The sequence below is a fragment of the Adiantum capillus-veneris genome, chromosome 17, assembly GCF_014529385.1.
Source record: "Adiantum capillus-veneris isolate H3 chromosome 17, ASM1452938v2, whole genome shotgun sequence".
Taxonomy (NCBI): domain Eukaryota; kingdom Viridiplantae; phylum Streptophyta; class Polypodiopsida; order Polypodiales; family Pteridaceae; genus Adiantum; species Adiantum capillus-veneris.
The window spans coordinates 63,769,487-63,796,280 of record NC_140947.1 but is presented as its reverse complement, the minus strand read 5'-3'; the positions used below and the strand labels follow the sequence as shown (position 1 = coordinate 63,796,280).

The following is a 26,794-nucleotide window of genomic DNA, read 5'->3' as shown; positions in this document are numbered from 1 at the left end:
TCTAGGCACGGAACTCCGTCGTGCCAGTGTACATCTATTGTGATCTGTGACTTGTTTTGAAGTGGTTATTTGGTGCTGTCGCGGTTGATTCTTGACTTGGAGTGTCCAAGTCTGTTACAGTGGTATCAGAGGACAACCGATTTCTCTTCTACGTGAAATCCGATCCCCGAATTTTTTTTTCCGCGGCACCTATGGATTCATGCAATGATCAGTTGACTCTCTCTACATCTGGAGATGCGGGCAGGGATCACTACGAAGATTCCGGCAGAGAGTATGGCCCGCCTTGGCCTACTTAGGTAGAGTGGCAAGAGATGGAGCGTCGTCAATTGATTGGTGATGCAACAAAGATGATGCTCAATTTTGCCAAGGACCCGAAGATGGCAAAATATATGAACGAGACCTCTTTGGAAGAGGTACAGATGGAGTGGCAGAGAACCACAACACCACTCCCGAAACCCGCTCTCAAGAAATCTTCTGCCTCCAAGAAATATACGGAGAAGGAACTAGAGAACGTGGTTGATGCACGGATTGCTCAGCTTTTCGACGTGCAAAAGAAGGACAAAAAGCACGGCAAAAAGCAGAAGAAAGGCACTGACTTCCCGGGATATTTGGGTCGTCGGTCGACTTTTGACAAGGCAAAGAAACAGAAGAGGCTTGTTCGGTTTGAAGGAGTACCCAGTTCTTCTTCTTCTTCATCTGACAGTTCTTCTAGCTCTTCAGACTTGAGCGAAGAAGACAAAAAAAGCAAAAAGCGAAGCAAGAAACAAAGCTTCGGAAAGGGCAAGAAAAAGGCAAAGAAGGCTACATCTCGCCCAGAGACTGACAGTTCTACTGAGGACTCGTCTACAGACAGCTCAGATTCCGATGACGGAAAGTTTTATGCGAACAAGAAGAATTTTTACAAAGCCAACCAGTATGACTTTCTCGAAGATAAAAGCTAGAAAGTCCGAGAGTTTAAGGAAGGTGGCCACTCGATCAAGTTTGATAATTTTTCAGGATACTCAGATGCTTCGAAGGCTTTGTCTTTTATACAGCAGTTTGACATCGCTTTCGCGGGAGGACGCTATTCAGAGCACTCCAAGATTCGGAGAGCTGCCTCTTATTTTAAGGGGAATGCTCGCACTTGGTGGTCCACGCTCCAGTTACATGGCTGAAATTCAAGAGGCTTTTTATTTCTTCTTGGTTGACTCAAGAGTTTGAGCGAGATATATGAGCTGCTTGGAACCATCTCCCGATGACCAAGAGCGATATAGTGAATTCTTACTGTGAAAGATTCTGGAACTCTTTTCTACCCGCCTCTTCATTCAAGAAGATCTCGTTCAGAGAACAGATTGAGCGGTTTACCTTGGGTCTACCTACAGAGATCCGAGATCACTGCTTGGAATAGAAGTCAACTTCTATTTAGGAGTTGATGAGTCATGCGAAGCCGGGCTTTGCCATTCGCTCTGGCAGTTTGACCTACCCCACAGATGAGGCCATGACACAACGAGCCGAACAGACTTCTGGGAATGAAAGTAGAAAGAAAAAAAGCAACCCAGAGAAAAATGATGCACGACCCAAGCTTACTCCCGAGGAGAGAGCTCGCTTCATCAGAGAGGGGAAGTGCTTTGGACGCGGGGAACACAGACATATCTCTGCGAAGTGCCCTAATAAGGCACAGAAAGAACAGAATGATAAACACGACGACAGGTCTGAGAGTTCAAGAGCAGCTGAGGAATGTGGCAAAAGGCAGATAGAAAAGCAGAACTGGTACCACATGGCGTGGGACCTGCACTGAATCTAATGAATGAAAGTACAAACTTTGCCACTTTTGGGGCAAAGTGAAGGATCAGGAAGCTCTTTTGAAGGAGCCAAGGTCAACTTCTTTTCACTTGGAATTGGCGGATTGATTTGGAATTACGCCCGACAGACTGACGCCACAGGCAGAGGTAGTTCGACTGGCACCCGGATGGGATGTTGCCATTACACCGAGCATTGACAAACTTTGTTTGCAATTACAGGGGTGTTCAGGGCACGCGAGTGACGTTCTACTCAGGATCCCTTGGTACCACAAGAACTATGCCGTGGTCGACTACCGGGCCGAGAAAGCGACTTTGATAAATGAAGGGCTTAGAGATTGTACTTGATGAACTTAAGTTTCTTTCTCATTCTTTGGGAGAGAACTGAACGTTGGATAAAGGTTGAATATGTTTTGACCTGATCAAAAGAACGCCAAGATTTTTCTCCACACTCATGTCGATTGCTTTTCAGAGGGCCTGAAGATCAGACCAGTGATCTGATACCTGGAAGCACGCCACCGAATCGGCCACCTTATCGTGTGAGCCGAGTACAGAATGAAAAGATTATGAACCCAGTGAAAGACCTCTTGGAAAAGGGTCTTGTCCAGCCTAGTACTTCACCGTATTGCTCTCCAGTGTTGTTGGTTTTGAAGAAAGACGGATCTTGGAGAATGTGCATCGATTATAGCACTCTCAACGAAATCACCATCAAGAACAGATTTTCGATTCCTAGGATCGATGATATACTCGACAGGTTACAAGGATCCTCGTGCTTTAGCAGGATTGACTTGAAGAGTGGATATCATCAGATCAGGATAGCGCCGAGAGATGTCTACAAGACAGCTTTTCGGACGACTTTTGGGTTATTTGAGTTTTTGGTGATGCCTTTTGGCTTAACCAATGCTCCTGCGACAGTTAACCGGATGATGGACAGGATTTTTCGAGAGTACAGGCTATTTGTTGGCACTTTCTTTGACGACATCATTGTTTTCTCCAAGAATGAGGCAGAACACAGAGATCATCTGCTTCAAGTCTTTCAGGCATTACGAGATCACACGTTAGTGATTAATGCAAAGAAAAGTGAATTTTTCCTACCAGAGATACACTTTTTGGGACACATTGTGTCAGCAGCAGGAGTGCAAATGGACCCGGCCAAGATAGAGACTATCCGTGATTGGCCCGATTTGAGGAATGTCCATGAAGTTAGAAGCTTCTTGGGACTGTGTTCGTACTACAAGCGGTTCATACGAAAGTTTGCAGAGGTTGCTTCCCCTTTGCATACCTTGACACAAAAAGGAGTACCTTTTTCGTGGGGACCCACAAAGGTGATTGCCTTTTGGACATTGAAAGAGAAATTGACTATGGGACCTATTTTGACTTTGCCGAACTTGCAGAAGTCATTTGAAGTATATTGTGATGCTTGTGGTCGTAGTCTGGGTACGGTCGTGATGCAAGAAAGCCATGTCATAGCGAGAGCCGTTTGTTCTCTAGGCCGAAGATGACAGCACAGATTTATGAGAAAGAGCTTTTGGCGGTTATCCATGCTCTTACTCAGTGGCGGCATTACCTACTCGGAGCCGATTTTACTGTCTTTACAGACCATCAGAGTTTGCGCTACTTCTTGTCACAGAAGCAGCTTTCGGAGAAGCAGATGCGGTGGGCGAACATCTTGTCACAGTTCCACTTCCAGATTGTCCATGTGCAAGGACAGAAGAATGTGGTGGCAGATGCTTTGTCTCGGAAACCGTTGGTTCTGGCTATTTCCGCGATACATCATAAGAGCTTCGAGGATATGGTCGATCAGTATGCCACAGATACAGATTTTGCAGATATTTTCACACGGATACGGGATGGGGAGACAATAGTTGGATACTCCCTTCGGGAAGGCTGCTTGATGAAAAAGACTATGTTGTGCGTTACACAACCGTTGAGGGAAAAGGTTATGACTGAATGCCATTGTCCACCTTTTACGAGTCACCACGGCATTGCTACCACCATGAAGGGGGTAGAGAGATACTTTTTTTTGGCCGAGACTCAAAAAGGATGTGGAAGAGTTTGTGCGCAGTTGCTTAGTATGCCAGAAGGTCAATTTTGACAGGCATAAGGCACAGGGATTGTTAAAGCCTTTACCCATACCCACCCGCCCCTGGAAAAGTATCGAAATGGATTTCATTTTTGATCTCCCAAGAAAACAGAATGATCACGATGATTTTCCGATTACATGGCACATCTGAGACGATTGTCTCCGACAGAGACCCCAGATTTATGAGTTTGTTTTGGAAGGCAATTTGGGAGGCACGCGGTTGTAGTTCTCGTCATCGTTCCACTTGCAGACTAACGGGCAATTTGAGATTGCCAATTCAGTGATTTTAGATTATTGAAGTCTTGTATCTCGGATCAGAAGACTCAATGGGAAAAGAACCTATCTTTGGTGGAATTTGCCTACAGTAACACGATACACTCTTCGACGGGGAAGACACCATGTGAGATTGTTGAAAGTGCTGCGAAGGTTCCATCCTTCCTGAGCACGAAACATTAGATATTGGAAGCGGATGAGATTTGGATACGGCTTTTGCCAAGGTTCGCGAGACTTTGTAGGAGTCTCAAGAACGACAGAAAAAGGCAGCGGATCGCCATCGTCGCGACTTGAAACTGAAGGAGGATGATTGGGTGCTCTTACTTTTGAGAAGGCACGCCTAAGAAAGAAAAAGGGAAAGGAGAGGCTTTTTCCAAAGCTTAGTATGTGATACTACGGACCTTTCCAGATTACTGAAAAGATAAATGATGTCTCCTTCCGATTGAAACTGCCAGATACTTGGAGGATTCATAATGCATTGCATGTGAGTCTCTTGAACCCTGTTAAGGATGATGTGCCTGATGATGGAGAGTCTGATGAGCAACCCGAAGTGGAAGAAAACGAGGAGATCCTTGTTCCTGAACAGATTTTGGCACATAACGATACGAAGAAAGGTAAAGTCCGAAGGCGGTTCTTGGTTTAGTTCAAGAACTTTCCTGCATTTGATGCGAAGTGGATGGAGGAGGAGGACCTAGCAGATACTCCTCGGATTGTGAAACTTTACCTCGATGTTTTGGTTTAGCATAGTCTACTCCAAACGGAACCCAGAAACTCAGCTTGGCCGAAGATATGGTGCAGTGGGATGCACAAGAGGGGAGTTACTCCGCTCCTTTGTCAACAGATGCCTCGATTTTGATACTAAAGTAACTGATGTCTCTTTCCGCTTCAGGGATACTGAGAGCTGACAGTATTCTACTGGATGACTTTATGAAATGGAATTCCTGATAATGATACTGATTTGTTCTTGACTTCTTGTGAGTGCAGGAACTGATAGCCGAAATGACTGCAGCATTTTGGTCTGATTAATCTCGAATAGACATGGTTGCAATAGGGGTTAGTCAATCGGACATCGATGAGGTCCCGATTGGACCTAGATGTGATTGCTAGCTACATTGCCGATAAATCATGGTCTAAGATCCGAATGAATGTTGAATGTCATGTGATGTCTGGTGATGTCCTGTGATGTCGTGTGATGTGACTGTCGATTTTGTACATGTGCTAGATGTGTGTTCCTAGTACGTAGGTACTAATAGTCAGTGTCTGCTAAGACGGTTTATGGATTTTGTCGGTTTTGCAGGCGTAATCGCGGTCGATTACAATGCTTTCAAGAGGGGGGTATGTCACAAAGTGATGACGTGGCGGACAACAGAAACCCTAATTTCTGCCAGAAACCCTAATTTCCGAAAATACCGGAGGTTGAAAAAAAAACCTTTTTTTTTTTTTGAAAAATGATGAGCGACGCGAATTTTGTTTTTTTTTTTTTTAATAAAAAAAGAGAAAAAAGACTCTCTAAGAGAGAGAGAGATAACTCATGCTTTTTATTTTAAAAGCTTTTGGGGCTCTGCTTTTGGGCATCCCTTGTAATCTTTAAATTAGTGGTGAGGGCCTCACTTCTCAGAGCATCTGGACGCAGAGTCTGAGAGTGAAACCCTAGCCACTCTCTTGTACTTTGATTTGATTAATATAAAAAGAAATACCGAAAGGGGCGCCAGTCTTTGGGGCCAATATCTCTAGGCACGGAACTCCGCCGGGCAAGTGTATATCTATTGTGATCTGTGACTTGTTTTGAAGTGGTTATTTGGTGCTGTCGCAGTTGATTCTTGACTTGGAGTGTCCAAGTCTGTTACAGTTTTCATGCCAGCAAGCCAGCGTTTATGGACAATTCAACAGATAGAAGGACAGTAGATCCAGTGACTCCAAGCAAGAAAGAACATTACGACAAGAACCAGTTCCATCATTCAGTTTCTAGCATTAGATTTGTCATCGTCGTCCGCACCGTCGACCTCGACATAGCCCCATTAGACTTGCATCAGCTAGCTTCCACATAGACTTGTACCAGATTGTGCAATCAACAGTAGACCACTCTCGCCATCGAGAGTGGCGCCCTTGGAGGAGGGATTACAACATCTCTGGTGTCGTATTCTCTTCTCTGTTTATCTCTCAGTCTCAGCACCTTCATTCATAGTGTTCACCACTTTATTTGTGTCCATTGCACTCTCTCACTAAAGGAACGAAAGGCTCCCCCTTCCGTAAGTAAAAGGAACCTTGAGCACAGTTTGGAGCACTCATCTTGAGCAAAGTTCAACATTCACTTCCGCTGCACCTTACATTGGTATCAGAGCTTTGGCAGTGTTCTGTATCACTCAAGGAAAGAACCACAAGAACCACATAATTTTTTTGCTTGTTGCAGTCGCACGTAACCCAAGTCCTCTTGGGCGTGTCGATTCCTAATTGTGTTTTTGAAGAATGACTTGAGTACACTGTCTCCCTTGGGAGGAGGCTTCTTTTGCGAACCCGGCATCCACCTCATCGTCCAAGCCAGTCAGAGGTATGACAGGATCAACACATCCCCCCAACTTTCCAACAATAGTTTTGGTCCTGCATCTGGACCCTCCGGATCAACCGCAGGATATGTTTTTTCATGTGGATGATAGCACATGCTGGATTGCCTGTAGGCACTTGGTCAAGAGTCATTGGTCATGATCCGACTTGTCAAAGATGTACTGTGGAGCCTGAGTCTTTGAGGCATTGTTTCTGGGTTTGTCCATATGTGCAGCCAATATGGATGGGAATTTGTTGAGTTGATTAGAGTGGGAATCCATGATGGGTTTGTGACGTGGGGGGCATTTGCAATTTCCAGGGTCACACACCCTTTTTCAGGGCTTGCCGACAGATCCGGTCTTCTTGCTTAGTCCCTTAAAATATAGACCAAGTACTCTACAAATGATACCAGATGCAGGTCATGATGTGGATTTTTGCTACTGAGACACAATTTTCACCATGATATGTAGCATCACGCTTTGGACCATGTGGAAGGCTCTCTGTGACCACATTTCGGGCTCTCAGTCCTCCCCTACGTCCACCGTTTTAACATCCATTTGGACAAAACCGCTTCTATGTCAATTCTTTTCCGTCCAGATCATGGCCACGTCACCTCGCATTATGCACCCCCACCGTGGTTGCTTTTACATTCATCATATAGGCCACCTTGATGTACATATAGTTCACACCTTGTTAGCCCACTTTTGTGCTTCCTGTGGGTGATAGGCCATTGTGCATCTCCAGAGGTCTCTTATGTACACAGAGTACAGCCCCTTTTCTTGCCACAGAGAGAGAGAGAGAGAGAGAGAGAGAGAGAGAGAGAGAGAGAGAGAGAGAGAGAGAGAGAGAGAGAGAGAGAGAGAGAGAGAGATCTATAAAAGGCGAAAATGACCTATGAGACCAACAAGATACAAACTGGTGAATCTAATACAAAGTCTGTGTGCTGAAAGAAAGACTAGCATCCTAAACAAAATGTTGTAGTGAAAGTGAAAGTGGGGGTGTCACAAACTGCTGACGTGCCAAGGCACTGAAGAATGGAGCCATTGTGCAGATCCCGACTGAGGGACCTACACCCTAAGTGAAGAGGCAGAAGCAGCAGAAGATGAAGCAGGACCATCACACACACACACACACACACACACACACACAAAAGATACGCAGCCAGTTGATGATGTGGTAGACTTGTACGGACAGCCCGGACTTCACGGTGACTTGCTGACGTGGCAGACTGTACGGAATCCCGCGTTTCATGTTGACTGCTGACGTGGCGGACTGTACGGCATAGTTACCCAGAATGGGAGGGTACGGAACGGGACGGGAATGGGGCCGAAACGGTCAACTAAAGTAAAGCTTGAATTACGTCCATTAAGCTTAGTCCTAAATCAACTCCTAAACAACCCCAAAACTGCCCCAAATTTGCCCCTAAACCTACCCTTAAAATGCCCCAAATATGTCCCCCAAATGCCTATTTTTTTCCCCAAATGCGTACTTTTGCCCATTCCGCCTCGTTTTCCGCCCCGTAACATCGTTCCGGTTACACTCTGTTCCGGAACGACGTTCCATTTCCGACTTCGTTTCGGGAACGGGACTCGTTCGGAACGCCTTTTGGGAACGTTTGGGCTGCGTTCCACCCATTCCCTGTTACATTGCTGTACGGATTTCCGTTATTTGCGCTGGCAGCTTTTGGACCATATGCTTTTGAGGTTGAAGGCTTTTCATGTAAACTGCTTTTAATGGCTAAGGGCCTTTAAATATGAGGCTAGGGCTCATTCTCTGACACACTTCTAGGAGGTGCAGAGCGTGGAGTACCGGCTTGTACTTTGATGATGCAATATAAAGAATAAAGAAATACCGAAAGGGGCGCCAAGGTTTGGGGCCAATACTCTCTGGGGTGGAATTCCGCCACTCTGTGTTGCGTGTCGTCTCTCTTTCGGTTCAGTTGTTATTGAAGTGCTAAAAATCTGTTTAGTCTGTTCTTTTCTATTGACACATGGTGCGTGTCTTGTGACAGTGGTATCAGAGCATCAGGCGTGTGCTTTTCTGAAAGCATACCGGTCCTACAAAAGAGCAGACAGAGCAAACCGGCGCTTTCAAAGGCTACTGGAATTTTATTTGAAGAATTTCCGTGCTCCGACCCCGGACTTACTAGCCACCCCCACGCTTACTTCATCACGCATCGGGCGCGCTCCCGTCTTCACTGCTCGTGTCTTACAGGGCATAAGCCAAAAAGATCACTTGCAAGAGAAAGATCCAAGATTTGTTTCGAGTCACTATTTTTCTCAAAAGCAGTGCCATGCAAATGTTGATGACTATAGCTATCAAGCCGCACACTCCAAGGACTTGGCAAGCTTTCAAGAAAATTTTTGCCCGAAGTTATATGATTCTGACATCTTCCTTCGGAGTGCAACTTCTGGCAGAGTGGGGTATCCTGAAATACTTGCCATGGAAACGCTAGCAAATTATAACTTGAAATTTCTCGACATCTCTCAGTAGGAGCTGATAACCTTGGAGGTCCGGTGCGATTGCTGTCTTGGGACTACCATCGCCGCCAGAGAAACACTATCTATCTAAGAGCTTATGGACCATGATGTGCCTACGACCTTATGGAAGGAATCTAACCCTAATTTTTGGTGCAGGTTACAGGATGGAAAGTCGGTCGACTTTTCGAGCTCGATTGATGTCGAGATTGCTTTTTAAGTTTGAGTTCTGTTTGAGAACGTGTTTGGTGATCCTGTTTGGAATCTGTTTGAAATAGATTGTATCTGTTTTGAACGTGTCTTGGTGCCAATTTGAAATGTTTGACTCTGGTTTTAATAGCGGTTTCAATGATTGGTGATTTTACTCCCGGGTGGAGTAGTGAGAAATTTTGTTTTGGTATTGTTTGAACCTTGAAACGACGCAGATGGGATGTCTGGGGAGCGTTTCGTTGTATGCTAGAAAACCTTTGAACGATGCAGACGGGATGTCTGGGGAGCGTTTGGTTGTATGCTTGAAAAATATTGTTGTTGTTACTCCGGCCCGGACCTGGATGGTTATGCGAGAGGAGTGTTAAGAAGTTTGAGCAGTGGTTACTCTCAGCACCTCTAAACGACGTTGGCTGCGGTCTGGGGGGCTTTTGGTTGTAAAAGGCCTCTATATGTGTCACAAACTGGTGACGTGGCAGTAGGTCCCCGGACACACTCACACAGGCTGGCAGTAGGGTACAGGCTCGTTAAACGCGACGACAAGCGACGTGGCAATACTGTACAGATGCTTCGTAAAATCCACTGACAGGCCATACGGAAATCCCGCTTCTTGCGTTGACTTGCTGACGTGGCAGAGCGTACGAATTTCCGGAAATTACACTGGCTGAATTGGTAGCTTTTGGGGATTATTGCTTTATTTTTGAAGAAGCTTTTCACTTACTGCTTTTGGGGCTCTGCTTTTGGGCATCCCTTGTAACAATAAATAAGTGGGCAGGGCCTCACTTCTTAAATCATCTGGACGCAGAGTCTGAGAGTCAGCACCTACCCACTCTCTTGTATTTGAACACAGATTAATACAAAAAGAAATACTGAAAGGGGCGCTAGTTTATGGGGCCAATATCTCTAGGCACGGAACTACGCCGGGCCGTGTCGACTCAAGTGTGATTTGTGAACTGTTTTGAAGTGAATCTCTGCTTTGTCGCGTTAGAATCTTGACTTGGAGTGTCCAAGTTTGTTACAGTGGTGTCAGAGCGCGGCCGATTTCTCTTCTAACGGGAAATTCGATCCTTTTCTTGCGACACTTATGGATTCTAATAGAGATCAGTCGACTTCTTCCGCAGCTAGGAATGCAAGAGGAGATCACGAAGAAGATTCTCATGAAGAGTACGGCCCACCTCGGCCTACTCAGGGTAAGATTGAAGAGATGGAACGACGACAAGTGGTTGACGACGCAACAAAGATGATGGTTAACATTGCAAAGGACCCAAAATTTGCAAAATTTTTGACTCAGCAATCCTTTGAAGAAGTGCACACCCGCAGAAGGCCACAGAGCCACCCATTAAACCGGCACTCAAGAAACCTCCTCCGAGGATGTTTACAGAGCAAGAATTAGAAGAGGTGGTTCAGACACAGATCAGTCGGCTTTTGGACGCGAACAACAAAGACAAAAAGCACGACAAAAAGCAAAAGAAAGGAACTGACTTCCCAGGTTATTTGGGTCGTCCATCTACTTTTGCGTCGCCAAGAAAGCAGAAGAAGCGTGTAAGATTTGAAGGACTACCCAGTTCTTCTTCTTCTTCTTCTGACAGTTCTTCTAGCTCTTCTGACTCGAGCGAAGAAGACAGGAAAGGGAAAAAGCGAAGCAAAAAGCAAAGCTTTGGGAAGGGCAAGAAAGAGGCAAAGAAGCCTATGTTTCGCCCAGTTTCTGACAGTTCTACAGAGGACTCATCTTCAGATAGTTCGGACTCTGACGATCACATGTTTTACGCAAAGAAGAAGCATTTCTATAAAGCCAACTAGTATGACTTGCTCGAAGATAAAAGCAAGAAAGATAGAGAATTTAAAGAAGGTGGACAGTCAATTACGTTCGACACTTTTTCAGGATTCCGAGATGCTCCGAGGGCTTTGGCCTTTATATAGCAGTTTGACACAGCTTTCTCTGGAGGGCATTACTTAGAGTACTCCAAGATTCGGAGGGCTACCTTTTCTTCAAGGGAAATGCTCGAACATGGTGGTCCTCCCTTCTACTGAACAAGGAAGCTCCGGTTAAATGGTTGAAATTCAAAAGGCTTTTTATTTCCTCTTGGCTGACTCAGGAGTACGAACGAGATATACGAACTGCTTGGAATCATCTTCGAATGACCAAGGGAGATTCTCTAGACGCGTGTTGCGAGAGATTTGGAGCTCTTTTCTACCAACTTCCTCATTCAAGAAGATCTCGTTTAAAGAACAGATTGAGCGGTTTTGCTGTGGACTTGCCACAGAGATCCGAGATCACTGCTTAGAACAAAAGTCAAATTCTATTCAAGAATTGATGGGCCATGCGAAACTGGGTTTTGCCATACATTCATGCAATCTGACTTACCCACTGATGAGATCTTGACTCAGAGAACCCAACACACTTCTAATAATGAAAGTAGAAAGAAAAAGAGCCCCCAAGAAAAGAAAGACAAGGATTCACGACCCCGGGCTCACTCTTCGAGAGAGGGCCAACTACATCAAAGAGGGGAAGTGTTTTGGATGCGGGGAACATGGGCACGTCTCCGCAAAGTGCCCTAAAAAGGCACAACAAGAACAGAATGAAGATAGGCCAGAGAGTTCGAGAGCAGCTGAGGAGCGTGGACGAAAAGGCAAGATGAAAGCAGGACTGGTTCTAGATTGCATGGGTACTGACCCAAGCACGATTGAGGAAAGTACAGAACTTTTCCGAGTCGCAAAGTGAAAGATGAAGAATCCCTTTTTTTTTTTTTGATGGAGGAGCCAAGGCCAACTTCATTCACTTGAATTGGCGGCGCGGCTCGAGATTACACCCGATCGGATGGGACCACAAGCAAAGGAAGTTCTAGCGGCACCCGGCAAGGATGTGGCCATTACACCTGTCATTGGCAAACTTCGGTTGCATTGTCAGGGGTATTTGGGACACGAGGATTTCTCATAATGCCCTTGGAAGGTTGTGACGTCCTCCTGGGAGCATAGTTACCGGGGAACGCGTTTCCTAGGCCGTGGAACGTCGGAACGCCGTCCCCCCCCCCCTCTGCAAGGCCGGAACGTCCCGGAACGTTTTGCCGTTCCGGGTGACCACTTGATACCGGAACGGCCTTGGAACGGTCACCTCTCAAAATGGGGAGAAATGGGCAGTTTTTTGCAAATTTGTAGTGAACATTTGGTGTTTTTTAAAGTGTGCAAGGACTCAAATGCACCCCCTCACACCCATTCCCTTCTCAAGCAAATCCACATGTCCTCAAGGTCTAAGGCTTAAGCCTTAAGCTCTCTCGACTCTCGAGTCTCAAGCTCTCCCCCTCTCGCTCTCTCAAGCTCTCTCCCTCTCTTGAATCTCTCGCTCTCTCTCTCTAGCTCTCTCTCTCTCTCAAGCTCTCTCTCTCTCCCTCCCTCTCGAGTCTCTCCCTCTCCCTCTCCCTCTCGCATCATCCATGGCCTAGGGTATTCAAATTGAGTTTTTTTGTGAGTATTAGAGTCAAAGGACTCTAATACTACTTGTATTCAAATTTCAAACATGTAGAGCTAAAAATTGCATTATTTGGGTGTTTTTTTATGCCTCCTGTTCCGCGTCGTTCTCGCTCCAGACCCCTGGCCGTTCCCCCGTTCCGCGGGGGTCCCCGTCGTCGTTCCCGTTCCACATTTCGGGTAACTATGCCTGGGAGTCGCTTGGTACCATAAGAACAACGCCGTGGTCGATTATCGGGCGAAGAAAGCAACATTGACTAATGAAAAGGGCCAAAAAATTGTACTTGATGTGAAATTGAAGGGCGAGTCTGTCCCTATTGTATCAGCTTCGGCCGTGTACCCCCCTGGCCCAATAAATAGGTGCCCAAGGGGAGGTAGGGCAAAGCCTGATGAAAATGAGCGCACGGCCCCAAACTCGGGCGGCCGTGCAACCTAGGCTATGGGTGGCCAGCCTGGAGACATACTAGCCGTACAAGTATGCCCTAGACCTTTGAAGCAGCAGAGTGGTGTAAGTCTTAACACCCCCTCTCAGCACCGGATGCTGAACAAACCGCATTATGTCGAAGATGTGAGGCAAAGGATGAAGATGTGTGCTGCCATGTCCACTGAAGGACAATACTCCGTGAGTGTAGCAATAGTTTGGGGTGTCACAACCTCCGAGAGATCTCCATGGTGTGATCCTGTCACAAGCACTATAGCAAACTGCTGTACTCCGCCGATACAGGGTGAAGATACTGCGTGAAGGTCCCGAACTAAGTGTGAAAACAACTCCTTGTTGTGAAAGAAGTGCCACTAGACCTTCAAGTGTTCTGCCCAATAGGATCTGTGGTCTCTGTAGTCAAAACGTCTGGAGAAAATGAGGGAAGCCCAGGAATTGTCATGAGAATGAACGGAAGCCTGCCAATACATGAACCTGTAACCCAGTGTGGCCAGGTGGCTAAGCTGTGTAAAACTCCAGGAAGGCCAGATGTAGCAATCTGCGCCGTAAACGGCCTCCGAATTAAGGAAAGCCAGACTAAGCAATCTGAACTGTAGAAGCTATCGTAAGCTAGCAGTCACCGAGAGATCGCATGAACCACCACCGGATGGTGTCCTGTCAGTAGGTAGGGTAATCCAAGATGAGGGGAAAGCCAGACTGAGAAGCCTGTGCTGTGAAGATCTTCTAAGAAGAGGAAAGGCCAGACCAATCTGTCTGCGCCGTCTTGCCTATATCTCCTGCCTCCAATCCGCTGGTGTCAAGAATCCGTGCCAACAACGCCACCAAACCGCAAGTCAGTGTGGCTCTCAATGTGAATGAGCTGGGAGTGGCCTATTGCCCAGGTCGGGGGATGAGTTTGTTGTAAGGTAACCTAGGGTGAGTGTACGCAACTCTGAAGGTAGCAATGGAAATGATCAGGAGTGTAGAAGAGCAACTGCACTACCATCCAAGCCAAGCTCCGGGTGACTCCGGATGTAGTTGCCTAATGATGCTTGATCTCCCGCATCTCGCGGGTAAACTCTCCAAGAGAGTCCAAAGCATTGAAGTCCCATTCCAGTCTGTAGATCCAAGCAATGAACCTGTCCAAGAAGAGATCCAAGATCCTCTCCCTAAGTCCATGTAGATGCTCCTGTGTAAGCAAGTGATCTGACGTGTCGAGGTCAAGTGGTAAGTGTCTGTCCACCCAAGATGGTGGTGTCCTCTCTGGGAATGTCGGAATCCCATATGCCATGAGCATGGCCATATCTCGTGTGAACTCCTTTGATGAGTGCATAGGTGTGTCCATTGCAAACCACAAGTCACCACCCCCTCTGGAGTGTGCAATCGCCGAATGATGGCTGGAGTGAATGGATCTTCCAAGGATCTGACGCCCGTGTATGATCAAGCCGATGTCGAGGCTACCGTGTGCTGCAGCATTCACTGAGAGACCGCATGCCACATGGACCACCACCGGATGGTGTTCTGGCAGGAGGTAACTTCATCCTTTGTGAAAAACACAAGCCATGTGACTGCTGTCCACCCAAAAACGCAACTGCGAGGTGATGAAAACGCTGCTGTCCAGCAAATTTCAGCGTGCTCGTGTGCACCCGGCATAGCCTGGAGCATTGCAGAGGGTGTCGGGAGGGTGGGGAATCAAAGTAGCCGCCCCAGATGGGCTGAAAACAGAGAAAACAGCAAGCAACACAAAGCTGAAATCTGGTTTGAATGATGAGGATTGTGCCGGCGATGCACCGGATGTAAGGCCGGAGGGTAGAGGCAATCAAGGGTATCCTTCGTGCCACAAACAGTCCCATGCCCAGAAACGCAGCTTCTTCCAAAAACGCAGGCCCCCCCAAAAATGCAGGTGGCTGCCTTGAAAAACGCAGATGAGGAAAAGGGCTCTAGAGTCCAGTGCTGGCAGCCAGCAGTAAAAACGCAAGCCATGGTGATGAGATCTTGCAAAAACGCAAGTAGCAGGGCATTTTGTTGCGAGAAACGCTGTCCATATGATGGCGCCACCCCCTCTTGCAGAGATCGTTGGCTGTTTTGCAGAAGCGCTGGCTGTTGTGATCGCTTGGGAAGAGGAACCTCATGCTGAAAAGCGTCTTGGAACATGGAAAAGCTTGAAGCTGCTGATACCATGTGAGTGCGCGTGTGCGGAAGCGTGAGAGAGGAGAGAGAGAGAGAGAGAAAGAGACAGGAGACCACAAACGCAAGATATGGTGATGAGGGGCGATCAGCCCCCCATGACTACCATGAGCAGCAGACCTTGTCAATACATCAGACGATCTCTGTGAGATGAGATGTGGAAGTGGGTACCCCCCTGTCCCCATAAATAGGTGCCCAAGGGGAGGTAGGGCAAAGCCTGATGAAAATCCCCACGATTGCCAATAGAAAAGAACAGACTGAACAGACTTTTAGCAGTTCAATAACAATTGAACTGAAAAAGAGAGACGACACGCGACACGGAGTGGCGGAATTCCACCCCAGAGAGTATTGGCCCCACCTTGGCGCCCCTTTCGGTATTTCTTTATATTGCATCAACACAGTACAATCCGGAACTCCACGCTCTGCACCTTCTACAAGAAGCATGCCAGAGAATGAGCCCTTGCACATATTTAAAGGCCCTTGGCCTATGAAAAGCAGTTTACATGAAAATCCTTCAAACTCAAAAGCTTCTGGTCCAAAAGCAATGCCAAAAAGCTGCCAACGTAAATCACGGAATTCCGTACAGCAATCAGCGCAAAACGCAGAAATCTGTACAGCCTGCCACATCATCATATCAGCGCAATTTTTGGATTTCCGTACAGTTGCCACGTCATCAGCTGCTACATTCGACTTTCAGTGTGTGTGTGTGTAGGACTTCTTCTTCTGTTACTTGTTCTGCTTAGGGTGTAGGCCTCTCGGCCGACATCTGCAAGTTGGTTCTCTTCTTCAAGGCTTTGACACGTCAGCAATTTGTGACAATGATCCAATAGAAAAATGATATATGGAAATATATGTGGGCGCCCGGCCTTAAACTCGAGCGGATGGACCTGGAGCAACCTAGGCTATGGGTGGCCAGCCCGGAGACATACTAGCCGTACAAGTATGCCCTAGACCTGTGAAGCAGCAGAGTGGTGTAAGTCTAACAAGCGTTGCCACCAGCTCGTCTTGAGGATCATATCATTCTGGAAGCATACCACCGAACCGGCCGCTTACCGTTTGAGCCGAGCCCAAAATGAAGAGATTATGAACCAAGTGAAAGACCTCTTGGAAAAGGGTCTTATCCAGCCAAGTACTTCACCTTACTGCTCTCCGGTGTTGTTGGTTTTAAAGAAAGGCGGATCGTGGAGAATGTGCATTGATTATAGAGCTCTCAATAAAATCACCATCAAGAGCAGATTTTTGATTCCGTTGATCGATGACATTCTTGACAAATTACAGGGATCCTCTTGTTTCAGCGCATTAAACAAATTAACGATCAAAAACAAATTTCCTCTTTCACGGATTGATGAACTGTTTGACCAACTTTTGGGTGCTAAAGTATTTTTGAAGATCGACTTGAAGCCTGGTTATCATCAAATCAGAATCAAAGCAAGTGATGAGTATAAAACGGCATTCAGAACAAAATATGGACATTATGAATTTTTGGTAATACCGTTCGGATTAACCAATGCTCTTGCATCGTTTATGACCTTAATGAATGAAATTTTTGGACCATATTTAGATAAATTTGTCATCATCTGCTTGGATGACATTCTGGTTTTTAGCAAGGATATTGCAGAACACAAAGAACATCTTTGTTTGGTGTTTTTAGTATTGCGGACTAATGTGCTTTATGTCAACAAGAGAAAGAGCGAATTTTTCAAGGATCGGATCAAGTATCTCGGTCATGTTATATCAGCTGATAGAGTAGCAGCGACCCTCAGAAAGTCAAAGTCATTGTGAAGCGGCCTCTTCCAACAACAATATTTGATATTCGCTCATTCTTGGGATTAACAAATTTCTATTTTACCAAGATTTACAAATTTTGGGATATTGCTGCTGCTCTCTTAAAATTGACGAAGTTTGACAAGCTTACTTGGTCTTCAAAAGCAGAGAAGTCTTTTAATGATCTCAAACAAGCCTTGACAACTGCTCGAGTCATGGCCATGCGGATCCTACAAAACCATTTCTTGTGATGACGGATGCTTCAGATTGTGCTTCTGGTAGCGTATTAATGCAGAATGACACGGTTATTGCATTTGATAGCAAGAAATTTACTCCTATACAGATCCATTATCCAATCTATGACAAAGAGTTTATAGCCATTGTCCATGCATATAGTACATGGAAACATTACCTTTTGGAAGCTGACTCTGTTGTCAAGACGGATCATCAATCATTGCAGTATATTTTTACGCAACCAATTATGAATCCTCGATAAGGACGTTGGGTTGAATTTTTGGCACATTTCCACATGGTCATTGAATATGTGTCCGGACTTCAGAATTCGGTAGCAGATGCACTTAGTAGAATGCCTCAAGCTACGAATATGGCAATATCTACAGTTACACTGTAAGGTGCAGCAGAATGATTGTTTGCGCTTCGGTCAAGATGAGTGCTCCGAATTGTGCTCAAGGTTCCTTTTAGTTCTTATGGAAGGGAGAGCCTTCCGTTCTTAATGGAAAGTGCTATGATCACAAACAAAGTGAATGGACACTGTGCATGCAAGTGTATGAGACTGAGAGACAGAGAGAGAAGAGAGATACGACACCAGAGACGTTGTTAAACCCTCCTCCGATGGCCCCACTCTTGTCGGCGACAGTGGTCTACTTATGATTGCACAAAGTGGTACAATGCATATGCAATGGACTGATGCAACCTGGTACTATGCCGATGACGACGTCGGTGATGATGACGACATTAGGAAAATTTTGGAGGTCATTTAGAGGGCCATATGAAAGAGAGAGAAAATAGAGCGCATCCAATGAGCTTCAGGGCTACGTTACGTAGGAAAATACGTGGAAAGACTCAAGAAATAGGAAAACAATTGTGTGTGGTGCCTGAGTCTACCATGATCCATTGCTGCTGGGATCCAATTGTTGCGTGGATATATAAGTTCTGAATGTCCGTTATCGCTGCTGCCATGCATTGCGGGTGGAGGGATACTGCTCCAATCCGGGGTTGCTGGTTAGCAACAGGGCTAGCCAGTTCTTCGACTCTTATTCGGGGGGGGGGGGGGGGGGTGGTTCTTCGATTTGGAGGGTGTTGACCCTGCTAGATGAGGAGGCTGCTTGATTGCGCTTGCGTACACACGCGTAGTAGGGGCCATGAGCAATCCTGCAGTCACTGCACCAGATGCGATCGGGGTGCGGGTTGTTATTGTTATCCTTATAAGTATTGGGGACAGAACTGCTGGACGTGGTGCTGTAGGAATTGCTCGCAAAAGAGCTGCGCGGTTGTGAGCGGGGTTCGTTGCTTTTGTTATTGGGTACAAATCCGCGGCCTCGCCCGGCGGTTGGGTTAGTCCAGTTGTTGGGGGCAAAATTGTTGGGGCGAGGGTTATTCGGGGGAAAACGTGGGGTTGAGTTTGTATCGCGTAGTTTTTCGGCCATATTGGCGGCCACTTCCGAGGTGTTGGGGTTTTGCTTCTCTACCTCGCGACGGGCCCAAGGCTTAAGGCCGTACAGGAAGCCATGTAGCCTGTCTGCTGTGTGCATCAGTGGAAGTTGAAGCATCAATCGCCGGTACTTGACAACGTAATCTGATATGTGGCCGTCCTGGCGTAGATCGCGCTACGAATCCCTGACTTTGTTGCCTTCATTCTCTGGGACAAAATAGCTGAGCATGTCTCTTTGTAAGTCTTCCCAGTCCTCCCAGTGCTTTGATGGCTGTTCAGTGAGGAACCATACATAGGCGTCGTCGGCCAGGAAGGTTTTGGCCACTTGCACCCATCTGCGTCTGCCTATGTTGTTCCACTGCATATAGTCTTCTACCTCTCTGAACGACTTGTTGAGTTCGAGTGAGGTGCGATGGCCTTTGTATTTCTCTGGGGGAATGGGTTTGAATTTTCCCAGTCTGTTTTCATCTTCTAGAATTCTCTCAGGGTTGTAGTAGCGTCCTTCACTTCGGTCATCCCGATAGTCTTCATCTTCGTCGACTGTCTCTAGTCTTCCGGGCCGCGGTCGTCTTTGTGTGTTTCGCCGCGCGTTGACATTACTAGGCCCCGAGCGGTCTTCGTTTCGCTGGCCTAGCTGTGTTTGCAGTAGATGGCTCAGATTAGCGGACATCACGTTGATTTGGTGTTCTACGGAGGCCATGATGCGTGCCTCCAGTCTTTCTTCCATTGAGTCTTGGTGGTCTTGTCGCGACTTCTTCTCTTTCTTCTTCTTGGGGGCTCTATGCGGTTCCGGTTCAGTTCTGTATCCTTCTTCATCTTCTTGATTTCCCACCATTGGGGTGCTCTTGTGGCCGGAGCCGAGGGAAATTCAAAAATATCGAAAAATTGGAAAACTGCGCGAAAACGGCTTGAAAACGTTGGAAAACTGTGAAACAGCGCAAAACGGGGTCCAAAACGATGAAAACCGCGAAAAACGGCTCAAAAATGGTGAAAACCGGTCCCAAACGGTGTAAGACTGGGCAAAACGAGGTAAAACGTTGAAAAACGATGGGGAACGTGGAGAAACGGGGCAAAACGGGCCAAGAATGCGGAGAACGCGGTGAAAACGGAGCGAAACGCGGGTCAAACGAGACAAAACGATGAAAAACTGTGGGGAACGTGGAGAAAACGCAAGGAACGGGGCAATCACGCAAGGGACGTGGTGAAACGGGGCAAAACGGGGCAACACAGGCCGAGAACGCGGAGAAAACGTGGAAAAACGAGGCAGACGGGCCGAAAACGTGGTGACAACCACGGGCCACGGGCCGAAGTCGGGTCGGCGGGGACTCGAGCCAGCAGTAAAAACGCAAGCCATGGTGATGAGATCTTGCAAAAACGCAAGTAGCAGGGCATTCTATTGCGAGAAACGCTGTCCATATGATGGCGCCACCCCTCTTCCAGAGATCGTTGGCTGTTTTGCAGAAACGCTGGCTGTTGTGATCGCTTGGGAAGAAGAACCTCATGCTGAAAAGCGTCTTGGAACACGGAAAAGCTTGAAGCTGCTGATACCATGTGAGAGTGCGCGTGTGCGGAAGCGTGAGAGAGAGAGAGAGAGAGAGAGAGAGAGAGAGAGAGAGAGAGAGAGAGAGAGAGAGAGAGAGAGAGAGAGAGTAGACCACAAACGCAAGATATGGTGATGAGGGGGCGATCAGCCCCCCATGACTACCATGAGCAGCAGACCCTGTCAATACATCAGATGATCTCTGTGAGATGAGATGTGGAAGTGGGTACCCCCATAAATAGGTGCCCAAGAGGAGGTAGGGCAAAGCCTGATGAAAATCCCCACAATTCCCAATAGAAAAGAACAGACTGAACAGACTTTTAGCACTTAAATAACAATTGAGCTGAAATAGAGAGACGACACGCGACACGGAGTGGCGGAATTCCACCCCAGAGAGTATTGGCCCCACCTTGGCGCCCCTTTCGGTATTTCTTTATATTGCATCAACACAGTACAATCCGGAACTCCACGCTCTGCACCTTCTACAGGAAGCATGCCAGAGAATGAGCCCTTCCACATATTTAAAGGTCCTTGGCCTATGAAAAGCAGTTTACATGAAAATCCTTCAAAGTCAAAAGCTTCTGGTCCAAAAGCAATGCCAAAAAGCTGCCAACATAAATCACGGAATTCCGTACAGCAATCAGCGCGAAACGGGGAAATCTGTACAGCCTGCCACGTCATCATGTCAGGGCAATTTTTGGAATTTCCGTACAACTGCCGACATGGCAGCTGCTACCTACGCTATGTGTGGGTCCTGCTTTATTTTAATCCTTTATGTCACTTGGGGCCCCATCGGATGGGGTCCCCATAAGTTGGTAGGACTTCTTTTTCTGTTACTTGTTCTGCTTAGGGTTTAGGCCCCTCGGCCGACATCTGCAAGTTGGCTCCCTTCTTCAGGGCTTTGATACGTCAGCAGTTTGTGACAATGATCCAATAGAAAAATGATATATGGAAATATATGTGGGTGCCCGGCCTTAAACTCGAGCGGATGGACCAGGAGCAACCTAGGCTATGGGTGGCCAGCCCGGAGACATACTAGCCGTACAAGTATTCCCTAGACCTGTGAAGCAGCAGAGTGGTGTAACTCTAACACGAGTTGCCACCAGCTCCTCCTGAGGATCATACCATTCTGGAAGCATACCACCAAACCGGCCACTTACCGTTTGAGCCAAGCCCAAAATGAAGAGATTATGAACCAAGTGAAAGACCTCTTGGAAAAGGGTCTTATCCAGCAAAGTACTTCACCGTACTGCTCTCCGGTGTTGTTGGTTTTAAAGAAAGACGGATCGTGGAGAATGTGCATTGATTATACAGCTCTCAATAAAACCACCATGAAGAGCAGATTTTTGATTTCGAGGATTGATGACATTCTTGACAAATTACAGGGATCCTCTTGTTTCAGCGCATTAAACAAATTAACGATCAAAAACAAATTTCCTCTTTCACGGATTGATGAATTGTTTGACCAACTTTTGGGTGCTAAAGTATTTTTGAAGATCGACTTGAAGCCTGGTTATCATCAAATCAGAATCAAAGCAGGTGATGAGTATAAAACGGCATTCAGAACAAAATATGGACATCATGAATTTTTGGTAATACCTTTCGGATTAACCAATGCTCTTGCATCGTTTAAGACCTTAATGAATCAAATTTTTGGTCCATATCTGGATAAATTTGTCATCATCTACTTGGATGACATTCTGGTTTTTATCAAGGATATTGCAGAACACAAAGAACATCTTTGTTTGGTGTTTTTAGTATTGCGGACTAATGTGCTTTATGTCAACAAGAGAAAGAGCGAATTTTTCAAGGATCGGATCGAGTATCTCGGTCATGTTATATCAGCTGATAGAGTAGCAATTGACCCTCAGAAAGTCAAAGTCATTATGGAGTGGCCTCTTCCAACAACAATATCTGATATTCGCTCATTCGTGGGATTAGCAAATTTCTATTTTACCAAGGTTTACAAACATTCGGATATTCCTACTGCTCTCTCAAAATTGACGAAGTTTGACAAGCTTACCTGGTCTTCAGAAGCAGAGAAGTCTTTTAATGATCTCAAACAGGCCTTGACAATTGCTCGAGCCATGGCCATGCGGATCCTACAAAACCATTTCTTGTGATGACGGATGCTTCAGATTGTGCTTCTGGTAGCGTATTAATGCAAAACGACAGGGTTATTGCATTCGATAGCAAGAAGTTTACTCTTATACAGATCCATTATCCAATCTATGACAAAGAGTTTATAGCCATTGTCCATGCATATAGTACATGGAAACATTACCTTTTGGGAGCTCACTCTGTTGTCAATACGGATCATCAATCATTGCAGTATATTTTTACACAACCAATTATGAATCCTCGATAAGGACGTTGGGTGGAATTTTTGGCAAATTTCCACATGGTCATTGAATATGTACCAGGACTTCAGAATTCGGTAGCAGATGCACTTAGTAGAATGCCTCAAGCTACGAATATGGCAATATCTACAGTTACATTGTAAGGTGCAGCGGAATGATTGTTTGCGCTTTGCTTAAGATGAGTGCTCCGAACTCTGCTCAAGGTTCCTTTTAGTTCTTATGGAAGGGAGAGCCTTCCGTTCTTAATGGAAAGTGCTATGATCACAAACAAAGTGAATGAACACTGTGCGTGCAAGTGTATGAGACTGAGAGATAGAGATAGAAGAGAGATACGACACCAGAGACGTTGTTAAACCCTCCTCCGAAGGCCCCACTCTCGTCGGCGACAGTGGTCTACTTATGATTGCACAAAGTGGTACAATGCATATGCAATGGACTGATGCAACCTGGTACTATGCCGATGACGACGACGGTGATGATGACGACATTAGGAAAATTTTGGAGGTCATTTAGAGGGCCATATGAAAGAGAGAGAAAATAGAGCGCATCCAATGAGCTTCAGGGCTATGTTACGTAGGAAAATACGTGAAAAGACTCAAGAAATAAGAAAACAATATAAAAAATTTCACGAATCTAGGATTGTGGCATCGTAACTTCTTTGCTTTTACCGAGCTGTTAGGTGCATGTGTGGTCCCACTACTGATATTCTTTTATGGTCATTAACGTACTGGAGGGTGGCCATTAAGCCCACACAAGATATTGTAATTGTAAAATACTTTCCCTCCATTAGGATACTTTCAAAGTGAATCTCTCTCCACTAAAGCTTTTCTCTCAGAGCTATGGCTTCCACGTCTTCCCGCTCAAGAAGCTCTAGGTGTTTATGGTCTCTCACACCAACTAGCAACACCTGCACTTTGCCTAGAAGGCCAAGTAGTAGCATATCATCAATTACAATATCAACTTCAATAAGTGCAGAGAACCAATGGGTTGGACAAAAGATAAGCAAAGGTTTATGGGTCCTAATGCAACCAAGAAGAGCCAAGAGGTCTAGTGCTATCAATGTTTACCGCTCAGCATAAAAGGCCAGAGTGTTGGATTTCAAAGTTGAAATCGGCAAAAGATCTGTAAAGGAAGTTCTTGTTCAGCATGTATTTACCCATCCAGACGTGATAGCAAACGGTGGAAATGTGTCAGATATACATCAACCACGTTGCAATTGTAAGTATTCTTCACATCTCAATGCATTTGATTTGTCATTTCACTTATTGATACTCTCAATTTAACTTTTGTTATATATTTTGCAACGTTTATCCCTCTTCTTATAAGCAATGGCTCCATTCTTCACATCTTAATTACAGTAGATTTGTCGTTTTCACTTATTGATACTCTTAGTTTAACTCTTGTTATATATTTTGCAGATGTTTATCCCTCTTCTTATGAGCAATGGGAGCCTATGGAGTGCATAATAGGTCTCTTCCTTGTCGTTCATGCCTACATTGGTTCTCTACAGTATTCAGGGAGAACCAGCAAAAGCCTGGCTGATGAAGGAATGTTTTTCTATGACCACTTCTACCAACGGTGCCCAGGGAATAAGAATGGCATGTTGGTGAAAGTGCCTCTACCAACCGACTGGAACATTGTGGACTGGCCAGTTCCTGAAGGAACAATGGTGGAGGCAATGCGAAGTAAGCTCTACAAAGATATACAGAGATCTCTACGTAGCTCTATTCTCACCAAACTGGTTAGAATTACAATCTTTTGTCCTACTGCACTGTTCATACAGTTGTTGCATAACTACAATATACAAGTTATGAAAACTATGTTTATGTGCAAGTCATTTCAGCAGTCATCCTGTGACAAACTTCTTAATAGAGGATGGTATGTAAAGGAAGAGATTGGCATACGGTGTGAGGTCGTGCTTGACACTCTAGTTGTCAAGTACATGATTGCAAGCCAATCACACTGTTAGTCTCCTTTTGGTATATGCGATCACAAATGCTCAGAGGTAAGTACATTACTATGAACCAGGTTTCTGCAGGTTTGGAAGATAATCCTGCTATGGATGTGGAAGTGTTTGATAAAGAGCATGGCCTAATGTCGGTGGTTACAATAAGGGAGCTATGCAGTCTTCTCCAGTTGCGGCACGACATAATTGAAGAGTCAATGGACAGGGACCTTTCAGATTTTTCCTTTTTCCTAGCTCGCCGTAAGCTGATGCGGCGTAGAAAGAAAGATATTTTGTGCAAAGAGTTAGATGGTCAGGTTGAAATAGTGTCAATGTAAGAAAGATTCTTGTGAAGCCAAGCGTATACGAGTTACTTTCAATACATGAAGTTTTTTTAGCTCATTTGTCAATTGTGGTCTGTGAATATAAGTGTTCTTGAAATACATTTCTTTAGCCATTGCCACATCTCTCTCTCTCTCTCTCTCTCTCTCTCTCTCTCTCTCTCACAATGTAAGGCAACACAAAGGCATGATAGAAGAGTCATCTTAATTCAATAGAAAGGACAAACTTGTCCGTCAACAATGGACTCAGATACAATTTCTGTAGGTATAGAAACAAAATGTCTTCAAGGTAAAAATCAAAGGTATGTCCTTCAAAAGAGGATGGTGAGATAGTTGTTCCTGGTGGATTTAGGTCTCCCTTTTCAGGACTATCATCAATCAGTAGTGTATTATTTGCATCAAAGGATACATCGATTTGGCTGAACGGTTTGTACAAAAGATGTAAGTTGGGTTTTTTAGGGTGGTAGTGGCCCTCGATGGTAACGCATCTTCTCTGATCATACAAAAAGACAAAATCTCCCGTATGAACACCGGATACGCAAACTATTCTAACTAGTGGCAACAAGTTTTGCGGTTGTACTGAAGACTATACGGCAACTCTGAAGCGCGGAAGAAGAAACTGAATAAATTCTTTTGTTCTTGGATGAACCACAACTCGACAAGTACTCATCCGAAATGTTTGCAAATCCTCGTAGGTGTCTCTAATACCCAGAGGCAGGCGCATCAGCAGCAATCAATTGATGTTCAAGATAATCAACCTCTGCAAAAGTTGACAAGTACATATAAGTAGTTAGAAGCTGAACATATTTTGTCATACTTGAATAGACATTACCGGAACAACCGTATCTACAAGTAGCAAGGGTCCATACTGGGTCTCTATAGTGTTTTTGTCGTTGTTGCTATCCTCTGCTTTTGCTTCGTCGTCTTAGTCATCGTTCTCATCTTCATCAAGGGTCTCCCCCATGGCTCTTTGTGCCTCATCAGTTCGCTTGTCTTCCATGGTTTCCTCCAAGGTCTTTTCCTCACCCTCCGTCGGCCGGCTTGCCTCATCCATATCCTTTTGGGGCTCCTCCATTGGTTGGAATGCCTCATCCATAGGCCTGCTTTCCTCATCCATGCTTGCTTGCTTTTGGAGATCCTCCTGAAATTGGCTTACCTCATCTAGGGTTTCCTCCATGGGTTTTTTTGGCTCCTCCACTGGCCTACTTGCCTCTTTCATTGTTTCCTCCATAAGCCCCTCTGCTTGTACACTAGCACCTTGCATATCCTCGTTTGGCCTTTCTGCATCTCCAGCCCTTTCATCTTTGGCTGGTACGACCCCCTCGGTCCATTGTGGTTCCACTGTGTCTGATGCAGGGGCTTGTGGTGGTGGCTCGTCACGTATTGTCATATCGATTGTGCGGTCGTCCAAGCAGCTATCTTCAGCTTCTACTACTCTGGGGTTCGACATAGTGAGCAGGTGTTGTATTAGAGCTGCTCGATATCTTTGCAAATAATCATATGTGTAGTTCTCCACAGCACTCTGCAAAATTCAAAGACCACATAGTGAGAAGTTTTGTATAAAGAAAACCAAAACTGACTGAATGCATTGCCAAATGGTTACCTTAGTCATGAAAGGTTGTAATGCAAAGTAGCTTTGCAGGACATATTCTGCATGGAGAAGACATCTCCAGCCGCAAGAAGTTGCATCGTTTTGATTTGGTACAGGCACATCTTTGATTTGGGCCTTTTGTATAGTTGGTA

The 26,794-nt window shown here is 45.7% G+C and overlaps 1 protein-coding gene across 2 annotated transcripts in view; it reads left to right on the top strand.

Moving 5' to 3' along the window:
• Positions 1 to 26,794, top strand: part of LOC147437382 (pentatricopeptide repeat-containing protein At5g27110-like) — a 60,790-nt gene that overhangs the window by 8,378 nt on the left and 25,618 nt on the right. The gene's annotated exons all lie outside the window — the stretch shown is intronic.